Source organism: Schistocerca nitens, chromosome 5, assembly GCF_023898315.1.
Source record: "Schistocerca nitens isolate TAMUIC-IGC-003100 chromosome 5, iqSchNite1.1, whole genome shotgun sequence".
NCBI lineage: Eukaryota > Metazoa > Arthropoda > Insecta > Orthoptera > Acrididae > Schistocerca > Schistocerca nitens.
Window position 1 is genome coordinate 849379567 of NC_064618.1, and position 18887 is coordinate 849398453.

Consider the following 18887-nt stretch of genomic DNA (forward strand, 5'->3'; position numbering starts at 1 on the left):
GGCGCAGCTTAACTTCGCATCGCACTCTGTCGGCGATCGTTTCAGTCGCACGTCCTGCCCTCTGGGCAGTTGATGCCAGCAACAGGACAGAGAGCCACCTAGCGGATAACATAGGAACTACTTGCAAAAACCTGCTCGCAAGGGAGCGGACGATTAATTTTTGTCTCGGAGCGGGTGAGCTCCCCCCACCCTCGGAACTCGCCCGCTCAACGCTCACCCCACCGTCTCGACTCTAGCCAGAGCGTCGAGCAAAGCGACTCTGGTGTCACTCTGGTCTCTGCGGTCTCAGCTCACGCAGTAATACAGCTCGCGGCTCGACCTGCTCGACTCAGCGCCTCTGCATCGGAGTTTGCCCCCACTGGATATTGTTCTTCATAGTAATACCGCTATGTATATTACATTATTATGTTATGTATACATCAATTGTTTTTATTTTATTTTTATTTGTTTAAACTGATTAGATTAGGTTCCTGATGACTACTCTTACTATAGGATTTTTATTATGGACACTCGAATTTACGCTTTAATTACGAGCGAACCGATAAACGTATCGCAAAATGTGATACACCAATATTTTCCTTGTTTTATTCTGCGTAAGGCTATATGCAGCACTTTCGTTTTACAGTCAAATTTATATTTTTTTTTCTTATTCTGGTACGGATTTTGCGATTTTAGGCGTCTTCGAAAGGAAAAATATATGGCTTGCGATGTATTTGTATGAGGTTAATGAAATTTTAATACATTATAGCCAAATATATTGTTAATGTAAATCTCAAGTTACAACATTTTCCGATCACCCAAAAAACCACGCTAGTGCAAAATAAATCAATAATCAAAAACTTTGTCATATCGTGGAAATTTCAATAAACAATACAAAATTCTTACTCATTATCTATGTTACTTCAAAATAGGATCAAATAAGATCAAAATACAGGTATAGTACTGGAATAAACCAAGTTTAAAGGGCAATGTGCCTTTCATTTATTTTCTTTTGTAAATGAGTGGTGAGTCATGAAAAACAGCTAATTCATTTCAGGGAGTGAACAGTTCTGATCCAATCTCTGAAAAGAACAGTTTTGCCCATCTCTAACCTGTACACGAGAGCAAAAATTGCAGTCGCTCTGCAGTCCGAAGTGGTGTGCTCACTTTCAATAGTGATGCAGCCCCACACTGTCCGTAAAGAAGGGTTGAAACGTCCGAACGAATCAACAGTGTCAAAGGTTGCTTCATCTCACTGAGAACTGTCCTTTACCACCGCGAAATGTATGGGAATCAACGGCTAAGCGGCGCTTTCAACTGACGCCCTAAATGCCACCGCCTGAGACCCTTTCCTGTCGATTCTGAGCGGTAATGTGTCTGAAATATTTTACTCGCCCACCTATAAGAAAACCGTATGATTTCAATTCTGGCTGTCGCGGTACTGACCTTCTTCGCAGAGACGTCAAAAAAGGGTAAATATGGGTAAAAGGGAATGTGACGAACTTCCCATCGTGTGACATGTCCACAGTGGCGGGCGTTGGGTACAGCTGTGACGAAATGTGTTACCAGTGTGACACCATTAGCCCACTTTACACGTCACATGAACTTCTGACCTCTGGCCTTTCTTCGGATGTGTCAGCGCCTTGCCGTATGAAGAGCTGTGGAGCCCACGGGTAGCGTCGCGGGGCACCACGCTTTTGAACTGTTACACTCGAAGCTTGTATGCCCCCTTCAGCAAAGTTTCAAACTTCTGGATTGCCATGTAAGACACCTATGGAATTTCGAATAAGTGATCCTTTAATTCTGTTGTACGAGGGGCGTTTGAAAAGTCCGCGCAAAGTCCGAGAGATGGCACCACCGGCGCGTTATCGAGGTCATGTTTAGTTAGTAGCATCTTTGAAAAGAAAGCACACCAAGTTTCAGCCATATTGGTCTATTTCTTTGTGTTTGGAATTCGTGTGAATCAAGGAAGTCGAGTGATTGTCAAAAAATGGACGAAAAAGAAATTCGTCTGATGATTAAACATTACTTTATGAAAGGCAAAAGGCCTCAGAATACTAAACAGAAGCTTGATAAACATTACGGTGACTCTGCACCTTCGATTAGAATAGTTTATAAGTGGTTTCAAAATTTTCGGAGTGAACATATGGGCACAAGTGTTGTTGAACGTTCTGGACGTGCTGTGGAGGTTAAGACTCCAGAAATCATTGATAAAATACATGATATGGTGATGAGTGACAGAAGAGTTAAGGTGCGTGAGATTGCTAGTGCTGTGGGCATCTCGAATGAATGGGTACATAATATTTTGCATAAACATTTGGACATGAGAAAGCTATCCGCAAGATGGGTTCCACGATTGCTCACGCTTGACCAAAAACGGAATCGTGTGAAGTGTTGCAAGGATGGTTTGCAGCTATTCAGGAAGAATCCGCAGGACTTAAAGCGTCGTTTCGTCACTGAGGATGAAACATGGATACATTACTATACTTCTGAGACCGAACAACACTCTAAACACTGGGTTACCGAGGGAGAATCTGCACCTTCGCCCGGAAAGGTCATGGCGACTGTCTTTTGGGATTCGCAAGGGATAATCCTCATCGACTAACTGGAAAAGGATGTAAAAGTATTACAGGGGTATATTATTTATCGTTATTGGACCGTTTGAAAACAGAGCTGCAAGAAAAACGCCGGCGATTGGACCGCAAAAATGTCCTTTTCCATCGCGACAATGTACCAGCACACACCTCAGCAGTTGTGGTCGCAATATTCCAACTCGTTTCACATCCCCCCCTATTCTCCAGACTTGGCTCCCTCGGACTACTATTTGTTCCCCAATTTGAGGAAATGGCTGGTGGGACAAAGATTTTATTCAAACGAGGAGGTGATTGCAGCAACTAGTAGTTATTTTGCAGTATTCGGCAATTCCTATTATTCGGAAGGGATCAACAAATTAGAACAGCGTTGGATGAAGTGTATAAGTCTAAAAGGAGACTATGTCGAAAAATAAAAAAGGTTTACCCCAAACACGTAAGTAGTTTTTATTTTTCCACGGACTTTTCAAAGCCCCCCTCGTACAGTATCTCTGCAAGCATGAAAACTCTGACGGTTCTTTTGAAAACAAAAATTTTGTGGCCTTCGTACAAATGAAAACTGACCCCACGCTGCTATCTTCATTCATTTAAAGATACATTTCTTTCTCTAGCTTACGTTTGGTACCGTCTACGTGCTTTTTCTGGCTTTTACAAATTTCATTTCATTATTTACGTTTGTAGCCAGATGCGATTCCTGGCGCCTCAGTCGTCATGGTAACTTGAGGGAGGGTTCTCTTGTGCGTCATCTGTCTATGGACAATCTGAACTTTGTTCCGCATTTGTGCGTCTAAATTTGGAATCAGGCCAGCATTTACTTCAACAAGTGTAGGAAACCTCCTACAAACCGCATTCGGGGTGGCTGGCATGCTAGCCCAAGGTCGTCTATCCAGGGCGCGGGTTCGATGCCAGCCTGGCGCTCCTCCCCGTCTCACCAGCTGGCGCGCTGCACGCTACGTTATACGAGCAGGTCATCCGTGTAGAAGACACAGTCGTGTGAAATCTGTCGTATCTTTTTGTAGCTTCCTGTAAAGGGGAAGATCCTACAAGACGCTGTGCGTCACAAAAAACTTATTCTTAAAATTTCAGTGAGCGAGATGGAATAATGGCTAAAACAACGATCTTACATTCGGGAGGCCTGTGAATTAGATCCCCGTCTGGTCATTACGATTTAGGTTTTCTATTGTTCCGTTGAATGGCATGTGACTAATGCTGCGATGGCTCGTATGGACACCACTCGGCCCAAGCTATTTCCCATTGCTAACTCGTGCTCTTTCTGTAATGACGTCGACGCCGGCGGGTCGCTAAACTGCCAAACACCGCTTACTTTTCTTAAAGTTATGAGACCGTATGTTATAAGGAGAGCCTTAACACTTACTATTTTCTTCCAAATACTTATCAGTTAATGACAACGATGATAAAATTAGTGAGTTTGATGCTTATACACACGTGCGCTATCAGTCATTTCTCGTTCATTTCACCGGCGAATTGAATAGCGAAGGTCGGCAGGTAGCAAGACAACAACGATGTGCTACGCGTGCGCCATCCGCACACAGTACTAGACTAGTCTTTGTGCACTACACGTGCAGACATAGACGTGTTAATTGAGTTTACAGTCAGAACATTCGTAAGCTATTTACGAAAAGCTCAGCCAAACACGTTACTGACAGAAATTAAACTGTTCTATTTAGCGCTGTAAAAGACAGTAATGAAAGATATCAACAATAGAGAGTTATACTGGTTAAATGACACCCTTACCTACGCATGCATTTGTCCATTGTAACTGTGAAGAAACTTTTGCAACAAATCGACAGCAGCTTACTAACTAATGAAACGCCGTGTTCTCCGTAAAACAAAGGCGCAGTCCTTCTTTGCCTCTTTCCTCTGTCCCGCGTCGGTCAGCGTGGTTACCATTCGATCTGGCATGGTTATTTTCAGGGGCCGAATCCCCCTCCTGTCGCCACCCCGTGCCCCTCTGGGACTGTATATGTGTGCTCCAACGGTCTGGGTGTAGCGTTTTTCATGTGATGGAGAGTGAGTTTGCGAACGATGTAAATGAGGCGGGACTTGGGTACCAGTCGGGTATTCACCCAGTGCGATGTGGTAAACCGCCTAAAACCACATCTCGTCTCTTCGCCAAACTGACCTTCACCAGGCGGATTCGATCCAGGGCCGGTGCACCTCCCCGTCCCGAAAGCGCCGCTTTAAGACGCACGGCTGTGCGGGCGGGTTAAGACAAAGGCGCACGGACTTTTGTTTTCTGTACTTCTCAGTAGGCCCTACTGCTGCAGTTTTGTATTTCAGAGCTGACTGTCTGTGACGCCGTGGTATCAAATCTACGCACTGTTTCTCCACTTTATGGAAGTAATCGTATTACCAGAAGAATATTCTGTGTAGCAATTTCATTTCAGAACGTATTACTCTTTCGTTCGTTTACTTTTTTTAACCGAAGAGCGTGACATAATAGTATTTATTGACACTTACAATGACGCGTTATTGTGATAAGCTATTACATCTTTAGACATTTATTTTAAAGGAATTGGCCCTGATCTTTCCACAGGAACCACCTTGGCATTTATTTTAACTCTTTTATCGAAATCAGTGAAATCCTAACTTTCGTCGGTTGGAAAGGGAATCGAAACCCACTCCTCCCAAATGACGATTCAGTGTTCTAACCGTTGTGCTGTCTCTCTTGGTAGCCCCTGAGTAATAAGATGAGGACGGCTTAGCATGTTTACCAAACGCCAATATAAAATAAATAACAAAAACATCGTAAATTTAACTAGACATGGAACTTCTGGACATACAGTAAATACTGTTCTTTTTCAAGAAGATGATGCAGCTGCTCATGATGATGACGATGATGATGGAGTAAGGGTGTTCAACAGACAGGTCATCAGCGCCCTTAGTTTGGTATCAACGTAGAAATCTCGTGGTTTCAACGATGTGTGTTCTCACAGACGAAATTGCTGTGACGATTCCCCCACAACCACATTGCTACGTAGAAGGAGCGCGGTTCCGGACTGAAGCGCCTAGAACCGCTCGGCCGCAGCGGACGGCACCACATTTGAGTGTTCTTCTTCAGAATGGCGGATTAAGACGACACAAATAATTCAGCTGTAACTTATAAAATCAATTCATTAGTTATCTTGTCATGTATTAAAATCTACCAGTCTTTACTAAAAACGCCTCTATGACAAACTCCGACAAAATGTTCAACTCTCAATTTCTACACTGGATGGTTGACTGGTATCTCGTCTCATAATGGCGTCTTCGCAAATGTCATTGTTGCATTTTCTGGCGCATGGATATTGGTGATACTAGTAGGAAATTGGTGTTTAAATTTGTTTAGGTAGTAGCACTAAGTAACTTGCTGGTTACGGCCCTTGTCACACGAAAAGAACAGGCTAATCAAACCATCCCTAATGTTGAGTCGCACGACATAGTTGGTGAGTCTCTGTTGACCGGAAAAACTGCCATGGTGTAAGCGAATCCTTATGGTGATGAACGCTAGGTGCAGCTTAGCGCATGTTCAATTTCAATTCGTAAACCGCCATCTACCGGGGTTAGAACAGTCGGAGGGAGGCAGGTTACAGATTGCAGACGTTTGCGGTCTCCGCGGCGTCATGTTCCTCCCCGCTCCGCTGTCTACTGGCCTAAATTTAGGGGTGTGGCTGGACGCTCGGAATTCGGGGATAGGGATGTATGCCTGTTGCGCAGCACGTCCGTTTGTGAGGAGGCCGGTGTCCCGGCATTCAGAGGTCGCTGACGAAATTCCGCAACGCTGTAAATCAACCGACTTCTGCGTTACATCCGTAAGATGAACGCCGTTTCCTCTCCGTATTGTTAGGAATATCCGCTACCCGAAGGTATATGGTGCGGTTGAGTCATCAAACGATTAACTAAGCCAGCTGTACGAGTATTGCCGAATAGTCTTTCAGGGCTTCCTTCTGGAGATATCCTTGCAGATTTGTCTGTAATTAACGGAATAAGTGTTAGTGACTACTGGCTGGTCACGTTATTTCAGTATGGCGGCACGTTTGCATTTTGTAGCCGTCACTTAACAACCAAGACAAGGTCAAAGATCTACCAGCCACACAGGTCATGCTGATCGGTCATCGCTGTTCCCGGATCTTATTCTATTAGGTCTCCACCTGTGAATAGCGAATTTTACACAGAGATAGCTAGCCGAAGAGACGTATTAGTCCGTCGAATTATGAACAGTGATGTTCACAAAATAGTACTGTAAGGTTTTCCCAGAGAAATCGCAAGGAATTCTGTGAAGAGAATTTGGAAAGTGTATTGGAGTCAGTAATAGAACTTCTCAACCTATGAAATTGTTCGTGTGCTTCCGCATTATTAACCTGCTTAGTTATTTTAGCGAGTATATCTTGTTTTATAACTGTAGTTTAGTATCCACTGAAAATAGGAAGCCGCGCGGGAGTAGCCGAGCGGTCTCTGACGCTACAGTCATGTGTGTGTGTTTGTCCTTAGGATAATTTAGGTTAAGTAGTGTGTAAGCTTAGGGACTGATACCCTTAGCAGTTAAGTCCCATAAGATTTCACACACATTTGAACATTTTTTATTTTTATTTTTATTTTTTATTTATTTATTTATTTATTTTTGAAAATCGGAAGTACGTTTCCGTCAATTTTTCAACTAGAAATTGTCAACCCAACCACTTAATGGAATGTATACTATTCAAATTCTGGAGGAACAAATTTCTTTAATAATCGTAAGCCACAGATTTTCTTCCCGCATTTATGAATTCAGTTTTTTACATTTTCGAAGCCTTATAAGTATGCAACTTTACGATGAAGAAAATTGTTTAATTCGAGACACACTCTTATATTACAATTTGATCTAACATTCAACCCTCTGTAGGTGTTAGTAATATGTGCCTTTTGTTCTACGATGCAGCTGCGTTCGTCTTTGTCAGAGTGGCGCTGTACGTGCGGTTAACGTCTAGAAGTACTGCCGGCATCGCATTGCTCCTGTTAAATGCACCAGCGCTCTCAGTCTCTAGCAAACGCAAAAAATGACCGCAAGACCGGCCGACGGCGGGGAACTGGAGGCGAGCTGCAGAGGTCGTGGTCACTCCAGGGCTACTGAGGAGAAGACAGTATCGAGGAAACGACGACAGCAACGGAAGAACAGAGCGATGCAGTTCCCCGAAAGTAGCATTCGGAAAGACGAGTGTTTCACCTGAGTGAGGACTCAACATCCATAAAAGACACTAATACTGTGCTTCTCCATCTGAAACTGGGAAGTGCAACTAATAAATCAAGTACGGATAATCTACTGTAAGAGTCAATCTTGTGTGTACCTCTACTAACAGATTTCACCTGCAGCAAACTGCGATATAAAATAGCAAAATGGAGGTAACTTTTTGTAGACGCCGTGCTGCAGGTCGCAGGACCTCACATCGGCTAAATTCAATAATATGAGCGTGAAACTAACATTTGACGAAATTCCTTATTTACTTTCTATTGATTTATTAGGTCCGTTGAAATGAAATGAAATGAAATGATCGTATGGCATAGTTGGCCGGGAGGCCCCATGCGGGGACGTTCGGCCGCCGTATTGCAAGTCCTTTTGAGTTGACGCCACTTCGGCGACTTGCGAGTCAATGATGATGAAATGATAATGAACACACAACACCCAGTCATCACGAGGCAGAGAAAAATCCCTGACCCCGCCGGGAATCGAACCCGGGACCCCGTGCGCGAGAAGCGAGAACGCTACCGCAAGACCACGAGCTGCGGACATTAGGTCCGTTGAGACCTAACGATTTGAAGCTACTTGGTCGTGAAGGGATCAGTACATAGTACATTGATGATTAGGAAATTAACAAAAAAAGCACTTAATCACTTAATAAAACACTAGAAATATTGCGGCGCGGGGTAGCCGCGCCGTCTCGGGCGCCTTGCCACGGTTCGCGCGGCTCCCCCCGTCGGAGGTTCAAGTCCTCGGTAGGTCATGAGTGTGTGTGTGTGCTGCCCTTAGCGTAAGTTAGGTTAAGTTAGATTAAGTAGTGTGTTAGCCTATGGACCGATGACCTCAGCATTTTGGTCCCATGGAAACTTAGCACCATTAAAAGTATTGTGAAAGAGTGTACGAGTAAGTAACACATTACGGAGAAATGTTCTCAACTACAGAGAGCGCCTCCTATACAGAATAGATGGAAGCCTTTCGACTTATGTGGAGTAGTTGGGTTCATGACTAAATAGTGAACACCTCTCTGTACAGTGGTTAAGGAAGTATTACTCAAGTGTATACCATTTTTAGTCAAACGTTCACTGAATGAATAATGCAGTTTCTTCTAAGTGAGTTAATACTGTGAACAACAAATTCCGTGACTGAATATGTGTCCAGGGAGGCCTACACCAAGTTCGCGAACGGATGCCGCACATCTGCCTGACCGCCCTTTTCTGGGCAAAGAACATTCATGGTGAGTACACAGAGTTGCTACACTACATGATCCCGCAGGAAGACAACCGAAGCAACACTGGCGTCTCAGTGTCACAGAGACTGGAGCAGCATACAGTCGCTGAACGAAGATCTTGAACGAGACACTTGCAAGAAAGCCTACCCTCCACTCTCAGCCGTAAGAATTTATTGTCCACCTCACTGACTGTGTGACCACCTTTGGACAATGAAATTTCGCTTTTACAGGCGTTCTATGTGAGAAACTGTACACATTGCGTTTGGCTGCAGCTAACTTTTAATTTGTTCTCTAAAAGCCACGTGCTGATGTTCCCGATTATCCTATTAACTGGATAAATTGCATTATATTCTACATCTTCAGCAATAACATTTGTGTCATCTGGGAAGAGAATATATTTGAATCATCCGTCTTGTTTTCCATTAATGTTAGTGACGTCTGTGGCATTCATTTTTGCAGTGGTACGGCAATTAAATGAATGATTTCCAAATTTTTCGCCGTAATAGAAACAAAGATAAATTTTTCATGTCACATTTCGTTGCTATATAATGATCTTCTCTTCTCCTTAGTAAACTGAGGAAGTGATTCCCTTCATGCTCCCCTCTGTCCGACCAGGCCTTGGAAGGCCCAACGGTACCGACCGGCCGCCGTGTTATCCTCTGCCCACAGGAGTCACTGGATGCTGATATGGAGGGGCATGTGGTCATCACACCGCTCTCCCGGCCGTATGTCAGTTTACGAGACCGGAGCCGCTACTTCTCAGTTTGCCTCACAAGGGCTGAGTGCACCCCGCTAGCCAACAGCGCTTCGGCGATCTGACGGGAACCGGTGTTACCACTGGGGCAAGTCCGTTGGCCCCTTCCTGCTAATTTAATTACTTTTTACGAAAGGTCTCGTAAATTCAAAAAGAAGAAAAAGAAGAAAAAAACGACGCACCACAAAGGAATTATCCGAACGGGATAGAAATCGGTAGATGTATAACTACAGACAAACAGATGATTGCAATTTCAGAAAATTGGATGATTTGTTCAAAAGAAAGAGCTTCAAAAACTGAATAAGTCACTAAGGCGGTGGTTCACCTCTGGCCCTTAGGCAACCAGTTATTCAGGTTGGCATTAACTGATAAGAGTTGTCGGATGTCCTCCTGATCGGTTATGTATATAATCGGTTATGTCATACACAGAAAATTCATGATCTATAAAAATAAAGTCTCAAAAATCAAGAATTATTCTTCCTATAACAGTAATCTATTCCAGTCTTATATAAGTCCTTCTCCCCCTCTCTCTGTTCATCTCCTCGCTCTGTCCACCTCCTACATCCCCTACTTTCTTTTTGTCTCCTCCTGCCTCTCTCTCTGACCATTGCCTCCTCACCCTCTCTCTGTCCATCTGTTCCTCCCTCTTTCTCTGTACATCTGCTCCCCCCCCCTCTTCTGTCCATCTTCTCCTTCCCCTTCTGTCCATCTCCTCCTCCCGCCTATAATCACATCTCCTCCATCCCCTCTCTTTGTCCAACTCTTCTCCCCCTCTCTCTGTCCGTCACTCTCGCTGCGTCATCACCCTCACCCCAATAGGAGGCTGGTGGTTTTTACCGCCTCAGTATTTCTCTCCAGATCTTTCCACATCCCAAATTTGGTTGCAATAGTTCCAGAGGTTTAGGATGAGCTTTTTACTCGTGGATTCGTCCACGTATGCTTGTGCCAAATGTATCTTATTTCTCAGATACTGAACATACTACCTGTTTCTCTAGCGAGTTTCGTCCTGCAATTTCATTTTCACGCATCTCAATATTTATGAGGTCGCATCTCCTGAAATATGTGTCGTACAATGATATACTTCTGCAGGTAGATCCAGTGGTATATGTGGGTACAATCTGGGAAATGTTTTGTGAATGGACTTAGTAGTAAAGAAGGAATCAATTAAAACGTCATGGATGATGCAGCTTTTACGCATCTCAGTGTTTATGACGTCATGTTTCCGCAATTATGTGTCGTACAATGGCATACTTTTGCACGTATATCCACTGGTATACGTGGATACCGTCAGCCAGATGTGTCACAAATACCGTCGGTAGTGAAGAGGTAATACATTAAAACGTCGTGCTTCATGCGGCGAAAATGTAGTGAGTGATAGACGTTTTTCTTTCATCGCTTTGTGAGGGGTTGTCAGTGAGAAGAAGTTTCGTGAAGACTTGAAATTACGTGTAAAATTTGTTGCAAGTTACTAATTGATCTCATTCTCAAATACTGGATGACTACAGTAAGGGTATTCGCACGTCGTGGGCTGCACTGCTTTTTCACCCCACCCCCTGGGTAGGTGTGTGGTTCTTACCACCACAGCGATTCTTTCCAGACAGTACATGTACCATCAGTCCAGTGGTTTAGGAGGATACATACATACATGTATACGTTTTTATAATATTTATAGGAGGTACTTGAGTGTATTTGAATTGGTTGTATTTCAACACATGCACAAGTGGAGTTTACGGGTTGGTGACAAGGCGGCACTGCCCTCCCCTGGCGACACAGGGCTGAGCAGCGCCGTCGATACCACGGCTTAGCTTAGCCAGACGCCAGCGGCCGCCAACGAGCAGGAGGGGCGTTTTCAAGAGTCTCGTTGCGCCTTGTTACCGTCGTAAGGTAAGTGAGATAAAAAGCATTGTAAATGAACCCTACGAGTAACGTGATGAAAATTTGTCATTTCCCATTCCCATTTTCTGAATGACGAAGGGCGTAATCCGTTAAAACTGTATGCACACGTTATTGTCAGTAATAATTCACAAAAATGGAACAGTCCATGGGAGTAAACTACCTTCAATAAATTACGATACAAGAAAATTTGCTAATAGCATTAATTAATTTATTTACAAGCCGTAACACGGCAACGGCCTTGCCGCAGTCGATACACCGGTTCCCCTGATATCACCGAAGTTAAGCGCTGTTGGGCGTGGTCGGCACTTGGATGGGTGACCATCCAGCCGCCATGTGCTGTTGCCAATTTTTCGGGATGCACTCAGCCTCGTGATGCCAATTGAGGAGCTACTCGACAGAATAGTAGCGGCTTCGGACAAGAATACCATCATAACGACCGGGAGAGCGGTGTGCTGACCCCACGCCCCTCCTATCCGCATCCTCCTCGGAGGATGACTCGGCGGTCGGATGGCCCCGGTAGGCCAGTCGTGGCCTGAAGACGGAGTACAAGCCGCAACACGAAATTATTGCAAATTCATCAGCTGTAATATGTCAAATATGTTAGTCTAAACATAAATGTTATTCAGTGTTATTCATTCAGCTTTATGCTCATTAAGTCATAGTCATCTGTGTCTTCGTATTAGCAACTCTCTTGAAGCTGGGATAATCAATCCTGAAACAATCTTCTGTCGTCTGCATTGAATCGTGAACAAACCTGCTACTAAAAGTGAAAAAATTATTTAGAAAGAAAAGAGGAAGAAAATTACTACGAATTATTTTGCACCACTGCAAAGCAGAAAGATACAATCAAAATTGTAGGGTTTCGTCGATTCTTATGAAGTTCCAAGACTTGCAGTCTCTCTTAATAAGGCAAAACGACGACGGTACCGAAAAGTCGTGGGCGTGTCTTTCCCGTTATCCTTACATGAACTTTTATGCGAACAGCCTGTTTTCAAAATGCAATCAGCCGGTGATGACGGTAAAAAAGAGCTATAACGTCTTTCTCTTTAAACACTGAAGAACAGTATCGCTGAAGAAATGCGAAAACCAACTCACTATCTATTCGGCAAACGACAGAGTAAGAGCTATGTATGCTATGCTGGCAAGATAATATAACTGGTAAGAGAAGGCTCGCCCTGTTACACATGTCTGGAAAGTGTAATGACTAACATTTTTCTCAAATGGTTCAAATGGCTCTGAGCACTATGGGACTTAACATCTGAGGTCATCAGTCCCCTAGACTTAGAACTAATTAAACCTAACCTACGGACATCACACACATCCATGCCCGAGGCAGGATTCGAACCTGCGAATGTAGCGGTCGCACGGTTCCAGACTGAAGCGTCTAGAACCGCTCGGCCACACCGGCCGGCAACTTTTTTTTTTCATAACGAATGAAATACCAAAATCTTGGGCTTGCCTTGACGCAAACTGCTGCAAACTCCCCCATTGCAATCGTTGAGTGCACTCGGCTGTAAATGCCGACGCAGTCAAGACGACAATTGGCATTTCGTGTTGAAACGCGCCAAGGCAACGAAAGCGGCCGCACAGTGCCTTTCCACCGGCGACAGCGTCCTTTCGTCTCGGCTGCGCTGTCCAGCCAGTCTCCCGTAGCCAACGCATTCGCGATCGTCGATCTAGTTTCCTCCCCAAAAAAGTGAGGCTAGTTACTGCCCATATCTGCGACTGTGTGAGCCTAATGCCTGTTTTGCAGCAGCGAAGAATGCCTGTCAAAACCTCCTATCGATCAGCAGTATGTGTAATGGGAGCTACACAACAGCCAAGGCCGTGCTTATAGCAGGTTTTTTTTTTCCTTTATTGATTTTCAATTCCCCCGAAGGGGGCGGGCCGGCAGCAGCTTAGTACGCCGCTCTACAGCCTACAGACCTTTTTGAAAACGGAATAAGAAAAGAAACAAGAAAAAACAGGCGATAAAACGGTGACTTAAAGTGTAAATTGGCGGAAAAATGCGGAAAGTTAAAACAGAAAGCAAAGGGGTTGGCAATGTTAAAAAAATACACAGGAATCAGACACGTAACATAGTAGACACACAATTAAAAAAAACATGGCGCCAGTCTGGTTTCTGTTCGCAAGAGATAAAAAATCACACCCAGCGACAGTGTGATGGCCGTTCGCAACACTTCCCAAAAGACACACAACACGGAACACTCACTGTAAAGCACTCACTGTAAAACACTGCACGAAAATGGCAGCACAAAGATGACACTCCCGAGCCAAGGGCAGATGGAGGGGGGGGGAGAACCTGGAGGAGGGGGAAAAACAAGGAGGGAGGAGAGGAAAAAACGAAAAAGGGGGGGGGACCAAGGAGGGAGATTACTCATAAGGGGGGAGAGGGGCAGGGCAGACGTGAGAGGGAATGAGAAAAGGCAGAGGAGGGAAATGCAAAAGGACTCGGGGGAGAGAAGGGGGCAGAGAGAGGGGAGGTGGGCAAAAAAGAGGATGGAAGGAGAGGGAGAGGGAGCCCAGGAAAAGGACAGAGGAATGGAGGGGGAGTGAGGATCAGAGTTGATAGGAGGGATAAATGGAGGGAGAGAGGGCATCATCCGGGAGGGGGAGTTGATGGAAGCCACCTTGGGAAAGGAGATGAAGGGTGTAGTGATGGAGGGTAGGGGGGCCACAACAGTGAAGACGTGGCAGGGGGCAGGGCCGGGAGAGGAGCAACCAGGGGGCGAGGGGGATCAAGGCGGCGGGAGGTGTAGAGTATGCAGATATGTTCGAGCAATAGGAGCAGATGGGGGAAAGGTATTAGGTCATAGAGGACCTGCGTGGGGGATGGGAGGCATATACAGAAGGTGAGGCAGAGTGCATGACACTCAAGGATCTGGAGGGACTGTAGAATTTGGGGGGGGGGGGCAGATATCCAGGCGGGACTGGCATAACAGAGGATGGGACGGATTAAGGATTTGTAGGTGTGGAGGATGGTAGTGGGGTGCAACCCCCATGTCCGGCCAGAGAGGAGTTTGAGGAGTCGGAGGCAGTTGTGGGCTTTGGATTGGATGGAGCGGAGATGAGGGATCCAGGTGAGGTGACGGTCAATGGTGAGGCCAAGGTAGGTGAGGGTGGGGTGAGGCGGACGGGCGCAGACAGTAAGGGAGAAATCCAGGAGCCGGAAGGAGCGAGTGATACGACCTACGATGATTGCCTGGGTGTTGGAAGGATTGATTTTCAGGAGCCACTGGTTACACCATGCAGCAAAAAGGTCAAGGTGATTCTGGAGAAGGCGTTGGGACCGTTGGAGGGTAGGAGCGAGGGCGAGGAATGCGGTGTCATCGGCATATTGTAAGAGGTGTACTGGAGGGGGGGGGGGGAGAGGTTGGGGCATATCTGCCGTGGACAGGAGGTAGAGGAAAGGGGAGGACAGAGTCCTGGGGCACTTATAGCAGGAACACGATCACGAATTTTAAGCGCTGCAGGTCGTTCAGTAATGAGAGTAATCTACATGAGACTAAGTGATTCGACAATGAAAAGAATGAACACAAGGACAGGTATCTGTGGAAGCACTGTGGGTGCTGAATTGTGCGGTTTCAAGCACGATAAACGCGCATGCCTGCAGTTTGAACGGAATGTGCGACTACTCGTTCCCTCGGCTGCTAGGAGCGTCATTTCCAAGTCAGTACTAACTACCTCAACTGCTCAGTCAATGTACGGCCGTGACTTTGTAAGACTGTACTTTGCGTTTGCGCCCAGCTCTGTATATACATCATGCTTCAGACAAACCGGTTTGCAGCGCCGTGACTTAGTCGCACTTATTGCAAATGCCGCTGCTAACTCGTCTACTTTATTCTCGCTTAAAACCGATGGATTTCTAGTCTTTATTTTGCGTAACATACATCCAGTCTCTTGAAATTTCTTTGCGTCATGCGCTGGTCTGCTTATTACCCACTGTGATACTGGTTCCCAAGTAACGCTAGAGACAACGCTTGTGTCGCACGAGAAACAGCCTGAAGTTTAAAGAGCGGTGAACGGTTACTAATGAAAGCATTTTTAACTTGTAGCACTGGGAATTCGTACGAAAAGAAACTCAAGTGACACAGGAAGAAATACCAGTGACAGTAAGACACAGTATACAGGGTGAGTTAGGAGGAAATTTAGGGTCACAGTGATTCTGAACAAAAAATTTCGTATGGACGTGTGCCCTATTCCGAATGGTTTCCAACATAGTGCGCATTTAATGTAAATCGTTATTTATTTTCTGTATTGTTCAGTACATTGTCATTGTTTACAACGTACCACAGTAGTGTAGAGAACAATTTGATATAGGACAACTGCAGTCTATCAAGTCGGAGAACTTCCTCAAATTGGCCTACAAAATGTGCCTAAGCTACAGCGCACCCGTGTCGCGCTGGATTTTCAGTGTTCTCCCGCTCTCTTTGTGGGAAATATTAATCCCAGAGAAAATGTGAATACTACCTTTTTTGCAAGAAATTTAACGTTGTTTAATTTAGCGTGCCACACATTTCCGCTGGAGGGTACGTTTTTCGAGTTATTCAAGAAAAATGAACAAAAATGATATTAAAAGGGTTCTACCTCGCAAACATTCGGAATACGTCTGATGTCCATATAACGTTTTTTGTTCAGAACCACTAATACTATTACTCCTCAAAGCATGTACCTTTTCTACTGACCCGGGTTCGATTCCCGGCGGGGTCCGGGATTTTCTCTGCCTCGTGATGACTGGGTGTTGTGTGATGTCCTTAGGTTAGTTAGGTTTAAGTAGTTCTAAGTTCTAGGGGACTGATGACCATAGCTGTTAAGTCCCATAGCGCTCAGAGCCATTTTTTTCTACTGACCCAACTTGCATACTACTGTGTCTGGCCGAAATGAATGTGGGCCTGTTAGTTCGACGTTGCTTTTGAACCTCAGTCGTCCAGTATTGTACGTTTGGACGTATAATGATAAAACCATGGAAACATTTGACCACACAGAATAGCAAGTTCCACATATAGATGTTGTTTGAACACCTGAGAAGGAAACTCTACCCGTGCTGCAATGGCAGCGAAATATACGCTTCAGTTGAGAGAGTTAAAAACTGTAACTGACTCGTGCTGTTCTGTCACATCACGCTCTCGTGAACTTTTCCTGTTCCGAAACTGACCTGCGTCTGAGGCCTTTTTGATGAAGGCAACATATCATTTCAGGTTAACAGTTAAACGTAAACAGAACAATAATGACGGCAGACAGGAAGTGTTCAGTCATACTGGGAAAGCCACGGAAATTTTTGATGACTCAGGAATAACATCGGACCTATGGAGACGTCGTTTGTAGCAACTCAAAAGGAAATTCTTGTCAGTGCCATCGATGAATAAGAGCATAATAACTCGGAGCTGAATGCCTGATGAACACTGGTAATAATGAACCATTATTCATGGAACACACAGTGACATGTATCATGTAACTACGAAGAATGCTGAAAACTAATGCTCCTGAAATTTTTTTTTCTGTTCTCGATATTGGTTGAGGTATTAGAATCATGTCATGCATATTTCTGGGTCTAGTTTCTCCGCCTCCTCGATTTCTATCTAACCATCTATGGCCGTCCTATCGCCCTCACCCCCACCCTTAAGTACCTTGGCGTCACCCTCGACCGTCGCCTCTCCTGGACCCCCCACCTCCGGACAATCTAAGCCAAGGCACGCTCCCGACTCTGTCTCCTCAAGCTCCTATCTGGCCGTACATGAGGTCTGGACCCCTCCAACATACTCCACACCTATGAACCCCTCATCCGCCCTATCTTTTGTTACGCCCATCCGGCCTGGATATCCGCCCCCCCCCCCCCCCCCCCCCTACCTTTCACAAATCCCTTCAGATCCTTGAGCGCCATGCGCTCCACCTCGCCTATCGCATCTGTCTCCCCTCCCCCACGCGGATCCTGTACGATCTCATTCCGTTCCCCCACCTCCCCCTTTTCCTTGAAAGGATACGTATCCTGTACACCTCCCGTAAACTCGATCCTCCTCACCCGCTCGTCTCCCCCATCCTGTCCCACCCCCACCTGCTGCCGCACCTGTATTCCCACATCCCACCCGGTCTCCATCTCTCCACCCTCCTTACCAAGGTGGCTTCCGCCAGCTCTCCCTCCATGATGATGTCCTCCTCCCCTCCATCTACCTCTCCTATCAACTTTGATCCTCCCCTCCCACTTCCTGTGTCTTTTCCTTTAGGCACCCTCCCTCCCTTCTCCCTCCCTTTCCCCCCATCCCCCTGTCCTCCACCCCTCTTCCCCTGGGCTTCCCCTCCCCCTCTCTCCCCTGCCCGTGGCATCTCTGCTCTCCCCTCTCCCTCTCCCAGACCCCCCCCCCTCCCTCCTCCTCTCTTGGCAGGTCCTCGGACTCGCACACGCTCAGTGAACACTCACACACCAGAGATCATCGCCATCAGTGTCTCGTGTGTGTGCCTTCGTTTTGTGTTTAGTGTTCTTTCGCCGTCACGCCACCACTGTTCACATGTGCCGTCGCAGTCATCCGTGTTATGTGCGCCATGTCAACTAGTGTTAGTGTTTTTTCTCGTCCAGCGTGAACGGCTCCATGTTTATTGTTTTTCGTGTCTACAATTTTTGCCCGCCGTTTTTATTGTACTATCTGTGCCACCTGTATGTCATATTATTGTACCACTCACGGCTGAAGAGCAGCGTACTATGCTGCTGACAGCCCGCCTTGTGTAAGGTGATTAAAATAACAATAAAGAAAAAAAAAGGTCTTCGCTGATGAAAGTTACAATTCTCTGTCGCTAGAGGGCTCCGAATTGCCGCGTGTGACATCGCGGCATGTAACGCAACTACAGTCAGTTCCACAAGAAAGTGTAGCCGTTGTCTGTATGAAAAAAAGATACTGTTATAAACATATGTTTACATGAAGATACATGTTACTACTAACTGCACAATTCTCTCACAGTCAACCAAATCGCGGCCATTAGCAATTACAGCTAGTCACCTTTCTGGCATGCTTTTCACTACATTTTCTGCATATTCTCTCTTTAACGATCTCCACGTCATTCTGATTTTATATGACAGCTCCTTCGAATATATACTGACTTTCCTTTATGCTTCATCTTAATATACGACCAAACATTTTCATTCGGATTTACATCCGGAGACATTGCAGGCCACTCCATCTTGGACACCCGGTTGTCTTTGTTTCCACGCTGTGCAGAGACGACTGCGATGTT